Source organism: Triticum aestivum, chromosome 4B, assembly GCF_018294505.1.
Source record: "Triticum aestivum cultivar Chinese Spring chromosome 4B, IWGSC CS RefSeq v2.1, whole genome shotgun sequence".
Taxonomy (NCBI): Eukaryota; Viridiplantae; Streptophyta; class Magnoliopsida; order Poales; family Poaceae; genus Triticum; species Triticum aestivum.
Genome location: NC_057804.1, coordinates 396,586,432 through 396,596,382, shown reverse-complemented (window position 1 = coordinate 396,596,382; position 9,951 = coordinate 396,586,432).

Below are 9,951 nucleotides of genomic sequence, written 5' to 3'. Positions count from 1 at the left end.
ATACCTTGGCTATCCTCCAACTGCTTCTTCACTCAGCCGAGTTCTCCTTCGGCCCGCTCCAGACTCTGCCTCAGTCCGGAGATTTCCGCAGTTTGAGAGACGGCAGTTGCTACAGACGCCTGATTTTGTACAAAAGAGAGATGCCATAAAGTGAGTCTCCTACGAACATATATTTGATCCTCTGTTCAGTTCTTTCTTTCACCGAACAGTGTATCAAGGGCTACTACCTATACTATGACACTCTTCGAAACCTCACAAAACATGCCTCAAAGCCCGTTATAAGGCTGATGCAGGCTTCATTCAGTCCACTCTCAGTAGACTGAATCTTCTCAATCACCGCACCCATAAGGGCACGATGTTCATCGATGATGGAGACGCTCTTTAGCGCCACCGATAAAGTATCCGGCACCTCTAGTTGGACAGAGGATGTCGATGGAACAGGCACACCCCCTCCAGCCGAGGGAGCCCGCCTACCTGATTCTGGAGCCGTATTGGTCTCCGGAATTGTGTCCGGCTGGGGGCCGAATTCAGTATAGCCTCCGCCGTCAACATCCTGGGAGCCTTCTCTCCCATATGCCCGGTCCCTGAAGTTTGACCTCCCGCCGCCGCCTTTACGACCTTTTCCCTCCCTCCTTGGCTTGGGTCCTTCTGGGACGATACCTCGGTATCGTTCACGCGCTGTGGGGAAGGGGCCTTCGGGGGTGTCCCGCTGTCCATAGCATCCGAGCCCAGTGAATCCTCTGATGAGGATTATTTGGTGCGGGACCTCGCCGGACTGCCAAAAAGCATGGATCAATGATTAAAACATCATGACATAGTGAGTCTGGATGCGCAAACGTGTTCGGATTATATACTCACGAGTTCACCAGGGGTTGGGCCCTGGGATCCCACTCCGGGCTGCTATCGGCGGCGGCGGTGGACTCCTCTGGAAGGGGAGTTTTTCCCTTCTTAGGCGACTCAGCTTCCAAAGATGTGGAGGCCGTCCTTTTCTTTCCTCCCCTCGCTGGGGATTGGTCTTCCTCCTCTTCCTCGTCCTCTCCGGAGGAAGATCGGGCATCGGAGTCTTCGGATATTGTGTCCGAGGTGCCTCGGCAATGAAGGCCGCCCCTGGTCTTTTTGGCCTCCTTCTCGGCCTTCTTCTTCGGCACCTTGTAAGGCGTCGGGACCAGCATCTTCGTCAGAAGTGGTCTGGCTGGTTCTTCCGGCAAAGGGGCCGGACAGTAGATCTGCCCCGCCTTCTTCGTTCAGCCCTAGGAGAGTTATGGAAAACACATTAAGCATTTCCCTCGGGTTATGTGAATAAAACATATGAATTGCCAACATACAATGACTTACCGGACTTGCAAGGCGGGACAATTGGTACCCGCGGTCCTCGGCTGAGTCCTGCCACGATTTGCCGGACTTAAAAAGCACCTTCCAGATGTCCTTGTGCGAGAATCCGAAGAGCTCTAGCAGGGTCTCGTGCTTGGCTGGGTCGAATTCCCGTAAATTGCAAGCCCTATGCTGACAAGGAAGAATCCGGCAAACTAGCATCACCTGGACTACATGGACAAGTTTGATATTCTTGTCTTCCATATCCTTGACGCGTGTCTGGAGCACCGACAGTTCGTCGGACGAAGACCAGTTCAGGCCTTTCTTGGGCCAGGACGTAAGCCGCAGGGGAGCTCCGGACCGGAATTCCGGAGTTGCGGCCCATTTTGGGTCGCGTGGCTCAGTGATGTAGAACCACTGATGCTGCCACTCTTTGACGGAATCATTGAAAGTACCTGACGGCCATGTGACGTTGGGCATCTTGCTCACCATGGCACCTCCGCACTCGGCGTGCTCGCCACTCACCACCTTGGGCTTCACATTAAAAATCTTCAGCCATAAGTCGAAGTGTGGTGAGATGCGGAGAAAAGCATCGCACACGACGATGAATGTCGAGATGTTGAGGAAGGAATTGGGGGATAGATCGTGAAAATCGATCCTGTAGTAATACATGATGCCGCAAACATATGGGTGGAGGGGAAACCCTAGCCCATGGACAAAGTGAGGGAGGAATACAACTCTCTCGTGGGGTTCCCGGATTGGGACGATCTGTCCCGCCGACGATGGCTGATGTTCTTAGCCAGATACCCGGCCTCCCAGAGCTTTTTGACATCCTTCTCCCGGACGGTAGAGGCCATCCACTTGCCTCCTGCTCCGGATCCGGACATTTTCGGAGGGCCTTTGTGGGCGGAGAAGACGAATGCTTGGGCACTGGAGCTCGAGCGAGAAAGAGAATGGATAAGCAGAGAGAGAGGAAGGCATGGGTGAAAAAGGGGAGCCCTTATCTCCTTATAAAGGCAGCACGGATCCTGCACCCCCCACTTGCCCGGTAAACTCACTTATTCCCCAAGCGCCGCAATTGATGGCGCGGTTGGGTTACCCACACCCGTATTGATGCGAATCCCATGATAAGGGGACACGATCTCTGCTCCGACAAGACGTGCCAATAAAACCGCCTTGCAATATGTGTGGTAGCAGGTTGGGAAAAATGGTTCGCATAATGACCGGGCCGCAGCGTGATGTCACGCTATGAAAAATTATCAGCAGATTAGATTGGTGGAACATCTATAGTGGTATGTGGAATTTGTTTTGCAGAGCTGTACACGATCCTCGTGTTCAAAATCTTCTATGGAGTATTCGGAGAAGGAACCCTCCTTGCAATGCCGAACACAATCTGCGCGCCGGACTCATCGTCATTGAAGCCTGGTTCAGGGACTACTGAGGGAGTCCTGGATTAGGGGGTCCTCGGACAGCCAGACTATATACTTTGGCCGGACTATTGGACTATGAAAATACAAGATTGAAGACTTCATCCCGTCTCCGGGTGGGACTCTCCTTTGCATGGAAGGCAAGCTCGGCAATTCGGATATGTAGATCTCCTTCTCTATAACCAACTCTATGTAACCCTAGCCCACTCCAGTGTCTATATAAACCAGAGGGTTTAGTCTGTAGGACAACAACAATCATAATCACAGGCAAGCTTCTAGGGTTTAGCCTCTACGATCTCGTGGTAGATCAACTCTTGTAATACTCATATCATCAAGATCAATCAAGCAGGAAGTAGGGTATTACCTCCATAGAGAGGGCCCGAACCTGGGTAAACATTGTGTCCCCGGCCTCCTGTTACCATTAGCCTTAGACGCACAATTCGGGACCCCCTACCCAAGATCCGCCGGTTTTGACACCGACACCTTCCGCATGGGTTTGTTTTGGCCCACGGCCCGAGCAGACGCACATGACCTCGTACAGCGCTATGTTGGATGCCAGCTTTTTGCCAATCAAAGCCATATGCCGCCCACTGCCTTACGAACAATTCCCATTACTTGGCCTTTTGCGGTATGGGGGGCTAGACATGGTAGGACCCCTTAAAGGGGGAAGCCATAAGAACAAATATTTACTGGTTATGGTCGACAAGTTCACTAAGTGGATAGAAGCCAAACCAGTTAAAATGGCCGAAGCCGGACCGGCTATAGACTTCATATCCGGTGTTGTACACCATTATGGTGTCCTGCACAGCATCATTAGTGATAACGGTTCTAACTTTACGGACGATGAGGTGAAAACCTGGTGCACTAATTTGGGCATCAAGCTCGATTATGCCTCTGTATATCACCCTCAAACAAATGGTCAGGTCGAATGGGCTAATGACTAGTACGATCTCTGCGAGAATCAGACAAGCACTGGGTTGAAGAACTCGATTCTGTACCCTGGGGGCTGCGTACCACGCCCAATCACACGACCAGATATACACATTTTTCATGGTGTACGGCGTGGAGGCAGTTTTGCCATGCGACATTATTCATGACTCACCTCGAGTGCGCGTGTATGAAGAGAGATTGGCCGACCTCGATCGGCAGGATGATCTGGACAGCTTGGAAGAGGAGCACGATGTCGCGAAGGCCCATTCACATTTTACCAACAGCAAGCTCGGCAATATCAAAGCAGGGAAGTACGGACAAAGACCTATAATGTCGATGAACTCGTTCTACACCTACCAGAGAAGAAAAAGGACAAGCTCAAGCCCAAATGGGAGGGTCCCTTCATTATAGATGAAGTTCTCACTGGAGGAGTCTATCGCCTTCGCAATGCTTCGGATAATCGTTTGGAACCAAACCCATGGAACGCTACTCGGCTCCGAAGATTCTACGCCTAAGTTCACACTTATACCTTTTTTCTTCGTCCTTTCTTTTCTCCCTCTCACCTTTTTCCTCTTTTTCGTTTTTGTATGACTTCTAGCCAGTGTTTGGAAAAACCACACACTTGAGGGGCATACATCATTAAATGTACATACCCCATAATACCTGGGGGCTTCTTTTCACAGAAGCTTATTATTGTTATTACTTTTCGAGTGTCAAGCTCACCGTATATATGTGTTTTCTACTCATATGTGTCTTGTCCTCACCATTATATGCACCTTTATGACTTATCCGGACGTGTACCTCAGACGGGTGAAGCCGAAAGCTAGCATTCTTAAGGGAATAATTGGTTGCCGGACAAGAGACAAACTGCACTTGCCGCAATATACACCCCCAAATTATAACATGTACTGTGATTTTTAGCATCACATCTTATGCATGCACAAAAAGGCATGCTAGCCCAGGGAAAGGAATCCTTAACGGAACTATTCTCTCTGGAAGATGTTCCTTACGATCAAATGTAATATGACATAACTCCCGAATTCAACTTGTCTGTTTAAGCAACTATGACCGGACTGCCTGGTTTCCGAACATACCTTGGTGCTTACCGATGGTATAATATCCGGAAACACTCCAAACCTTAGGTTCTGGAGGTCGAAGCAGAAAGTCTGCCATGACAATCTTTTTACAATTCGGTTGGAGATAAGTTTGTTGATAAAGTACACTGCTACTTGGACTAAAAAACTTCTTCTTCCTCTAGACCCTCTAGCAGGTTGTCTAGTTTACAATCCTGTTGAGAAAACTTAGCAGCTATTTTCAGTTGGTCGTACACTAAGCTAACAGGAATTTCTTGTCCATCTGGTCCCCAAGGTCCGACCCGGGCCATATGACTCGGATCGAGTCTGGTATACCGCGTTTTCACCATGGCCCAGGCCTCTCGGGCTCCTTCCCGACACGCTGATCTCTTCCATACCTCCAAACGGTGGCGAGCTCCCTTGGATAAGTTCATGAGCTCCTCCATACTTCCTCGAGGTGGATCGGATGTCCATAAAGCCTTAGCCATGTTCCTCAATGCTTTCTGAGCTCGGTCGTGCACTTTGGATAGCTCTTGTAGCAGGTTGCCTTGGAATCCAGACACTTCTCCTTCGGGACATCCGGTTAGCACACCTACATAAGCAAACTTGTAAAATTTTCAAAAAGGAGACAGTGTGACGTATAGGTTAAAGATCATATTGAAAATGTTGCCTTTCAGCTTCCTGTTCTCCTTCAAATCATCCGATAGTTGGGCTCTTAAATCCTTCAGTTCTTCGGCTTGCTTGATATTTGCATCCTGTAGCTTGTTCTTCTCATTAATGGTCTGTGTCAATACATGTTGACCAGCGGCTTCTTGCCCTTCGGCATGTTGTTTGTCCGCTTGAGAAGCCCTTAGCCCCTCCTCCAATTGATCTGTCGACCCTACCAACGAAACAAAGCTTAGTTAAGCAACATCGTTGTAGGCACGAAATCTTATTTCCGAGCTACTGTTGTACTTACCATCATGTGCCTTCTTGGATTTCTTTAAATTTTCTAGTTTGGCGGTGGCAACAGTTAGCTTAGTTCGGCATTCTTCTAGCTCCTTGGATAATATGTTATTTATCTCCGTGAGTACCTGAGAATGTAACAACCCTTAAATCAGTTCGGCCAACTGCTTCAAGACTCGGGGGCTACTGGCATATGACTATTGAATCTGCACAAAAAATACTTACCCGCATATCCTTTGAAAGCTAGTGGGTGGCTCCAGCAAGTCCATCCCGAGTAGCTCGGATGTAAGCATCTGTTGATTTGAAGGTGTTAAATGCCTCTTTAGTGAAATTGGGGTCACGCATAGCCGCTCTCCATCACCGATGATTCATTGCACTCTCCACTTCGGAGTTCGTGACAGATACATTATCCAAATCCTCTGGGGGATGAGAATCCTGCATTGCTCCCGCATCCCCTCCAGTCCTTGTGGCAGGGTCCGGAGCTGGATTAGTCTGTGCATGGGCGGCCAGGTCTCCGTATGCAGTCCAACGTATGCTCCTCCTGCGATATGGCACAGCAGGAAATGTCATCGTCCAATCTATCCACTACGTGTGAGTTAAAGGATTATACCTCTTTGGTGAAGGAGAGGGCCCGACTGTATCGTCGTTTGCCTTTCTTTTCAGAGACACGCCCTGTGCAAGCGTTGTCTTCTTTGAGGATGCCTTTGCTGCAGTACGATAGTGCAAGCATCGCCCCTTGGGAGCACGATGCAGTGTGGTGGGTGAGTCGCAAGGGGAAAACTCATTTTGAGGAGATGTCTCTTGGGTACTTACATGGGAGGAGGGGAGAAGGCCGGGGTAATCGGCTATAATAGCCACTTCCATGCCATCGTCGCTCGTCTGATAAAAGACTCCATCCTTAAATTCTACAAATATATCTGGATCCTCTTCAAATCCAGGATCAAGGTCTCGATTATGGTCGTCCGGCCGTGGAGCGCGGCTGTAGATCCCCGCGATGACCTTTCTCCATTCCTGTTAAAGGTAGCCAGATTAAGTTGGACTAAAAGCATAGTTAAATAAAAGGACTGAGTAAGGCCTATGATCAAAGACTCACCCAGTCAATGGGGTTATACATGGAGAAACCTTCTCGGCACTTCAGGCGAGCGAAGTCTTCCTTTTCCCCTTTGAAAAGGTCAGCCAACGTGGCGGCCAAAGCAGAAAAATTGGCAGGACCCTTGTGCCCACAGCATGATGCGTCGTCCTCCCCGTTGTAATGCCCCATGGGAAGCCATCTGGATTGGAGCGGCTGAATGCATCACGTTATTGAAATCGCCATTACCTCGACTATAGATAGTCCGGAGTGGGCGAGTATTCTGATCTTGCTCACTAGCCTCTTAATCTCCGCACTGTCTTCTTCTTCATAGATTCGGGGACGCCAACTGGCGCGCTTATTTAAAGGAGCGGTGTAAAATTCGGGAAGACCTTGCCGGATTGGGAACGGGATGACAACATCTTTGATGTAGAACCACTCCGAGGGCCACTCTTCGGATGCCTTCTTCGGAGTGCCAGATAGGTATCCTGTTTCGGCTATATGCCACACTTCGGCACCGCCCACCTCGAATATGGATCCCTTTTGGGAGCGGGGGACGAGGCCGAAATATTTCCTCCATAACTTCAAATGGGCCTCGCAGCCTAGGAACAACTCGCAAAGAGCAACAAATCCCGCGATGTGTAGGATGGAGCCCGGCGTGAGGTTGTGTAGTTGGAGACCGTAATACTCTAGGAGACCTCTGAGGAAAGGGTGGATCAGAAATCCCACACCCCTCAGCAGGAAGGAAACAAAGCACACCCACTCCCCTTTATTGGGATTGGGGAAGTTCTCCGGCAGGGCTTCACCGTTGATGGAAGTTAATCCCGCCCGAACGGGGACTAGATCCAATGGAGGGAGGTATCCCTGCGTCTGAAGCTTGGTTAACTGGGCATGGGGCACCGAGCAGCTCTCCCAGTTGCCTTCTTGAGGGCCGTGGGGGTGCGAGGAAAAACTAGCAGCGTTGGTCATCTTTGGTTGGTTTCCTATGTCAAGCTCTAAGGATTTTCGCCTGGTGAGGATTGGCATCTAAGATTTAATCTCTTTAAATAAGCGCCTTCCCTACGTGGTCGAGGGGTTACATGTAAAAATACTTAGACCCTTCATATTCATCTGACACGTGGAAGCCGAGGCGACGGCAGCACAAAAGCTAAAGAGTATAATATTTAAATGTAAAGGCCGACCTATATGGAGTACAATGGGGAACTCGCCTTGCAAAGACGAAGACATGAAGCCGGATACAACATCGTCATTGAAGCCAAATTCGGGGGCTACTGAGGGAGTCCTGGATTATGGGGTCCTCGGGGAGCCAGCTTATGTGACATGGGTCGGACTGACGGGCTGTGAAGATACAGAACAGAAGGCTTTCACCCGTGTCCGGATGGGACTCTCCTTTGCGTGGATGACAAGCTTGGCGTCCAGATGTGTAGTTTCCTTCCTTTGTTAATCGACTTTGTATAGCCCTAGCCCCCTCCGGTGTCTATATAAACTGGAGGGTTTAGTCCGTAGGGGCAATCACAATCATACAGGCTAGACATCTAGGGTTTAGCCATTACGATCTCGAGGTAGATCAACGCTTGTAACCCCAATACTCATCAAAGTCAATCAAGCAGAAAGTGGGGTATTACCTCCATTATGAGGGCCCAAACCTGGGTAAACATCATGTCCCCTGCCAACTATTACCTTTGATCCTTAGACGCATAGTTCGGGACCCCATACCCGAGATCTGCCGGTTTTGACACCGACAGATTGCATTAGCGAAAGTACGGACCCTAGGCCTTGTTTTCAAGCATTGCAATACCGTTCATGCTCACTTTTGTTACTTACTACCTTGCTGTTTTTTATTGTTACTATTACAAAAACCAATATCTACTATCATTATTACACTTGTATCACCATCTCTTCGCCGAACTAGTGCACCTATACAATTTACCATTTTTTTGGTGTGTTGGGGACACAATAGACTTTTTGTTATTTGGTTGCAGGGTTGCTTGAGAGAGACCATATTCATACTACATCTCCCACGGATTGATAAACCTTAGGTCATCCACTTGAGGGAAAAATTCTACTGTCCTACAAAACTCTGCGCTTGGAGGCCCAACACGAGTCTACAAGAATAAAGTTGCGTAGTAGACATCAAGCTCTTTTCTGGTGCCGTTGCCGGGGAGGTGAGTGCATGAAGGTATATCTTTAGATCTTGCAATTGAATCTTTTAGTTTCTTGTTTTATCACTAGTTTGGTTTATAAAAGAAAACTACTAAAGAAATGGAATTGATGTTGCATCATATTATTGATCATCTTTATAATATCTTTCTTGAAAATGATGGATCGGAAAATTGTGCTCAATTATTAGAAGAAGAAGTCAATAAAATGTTTGGCACAAAATATTTGAATGATGAGCATGATTGCAATGTTGTTAGTATGAATTCTTTGAATATCCAAAATGCTAATGATGATTGCACAAGTCATGGCAAAAATGATTCTTATAAGCATGTCACTTTTTGCGGAGTGAATTGGCAGTGTATTTGCACACCAAAAAGGGAAGATAGATTTTGTAAGAAGCATAAATACTTAGAAACGAAAAAGTTGCAAGAAAATTGGTCATTTAAATCTCCAATGCAAATATTTCATGATCAAATCATGTCCAAAGATTTTGATAACTTGATTACCCTTGAGCATCATAAAGAGCTTAGTCTTCTTTTGGGGTATGAAGAAATGAAAGGTATAACTAAGGGTTTTCTGAATCCCGAGAGATTTCTTGATTTTGATCTAGAAGAAATTTATATGTTTTGTGCCGTAAATTGCATGGAGAATCCTTGTATTTCCAACTATCTAAAGACAAGAAAACAAATAGAATATGAAGAGGGTACTAATGAAAAGGAAAATATTCCAATACCCTCCTAGTGTTTATTATGATGAATCAGGTAACGAGGAGGAGCTTCCTATCCCATCAATCTCTTCAACAAGAAGCTTGAAAAAATTAATTAAACCCACACATGATGTGGTGAAGAAGAAGAAAAGAAGAAAGGATAGAGGTAAAGGTATCTATCCCTAATAATGTTTCTCCTATCACCATCGTGCCTCATGAAAGTGAATCAAATATGTTGATGGAAGATGATGATATTGAGTATGATTTTGTGATACCTACTACTTTTTGTAATGATTATGATTGGGAAGACAACAATATCCCTTATGATCA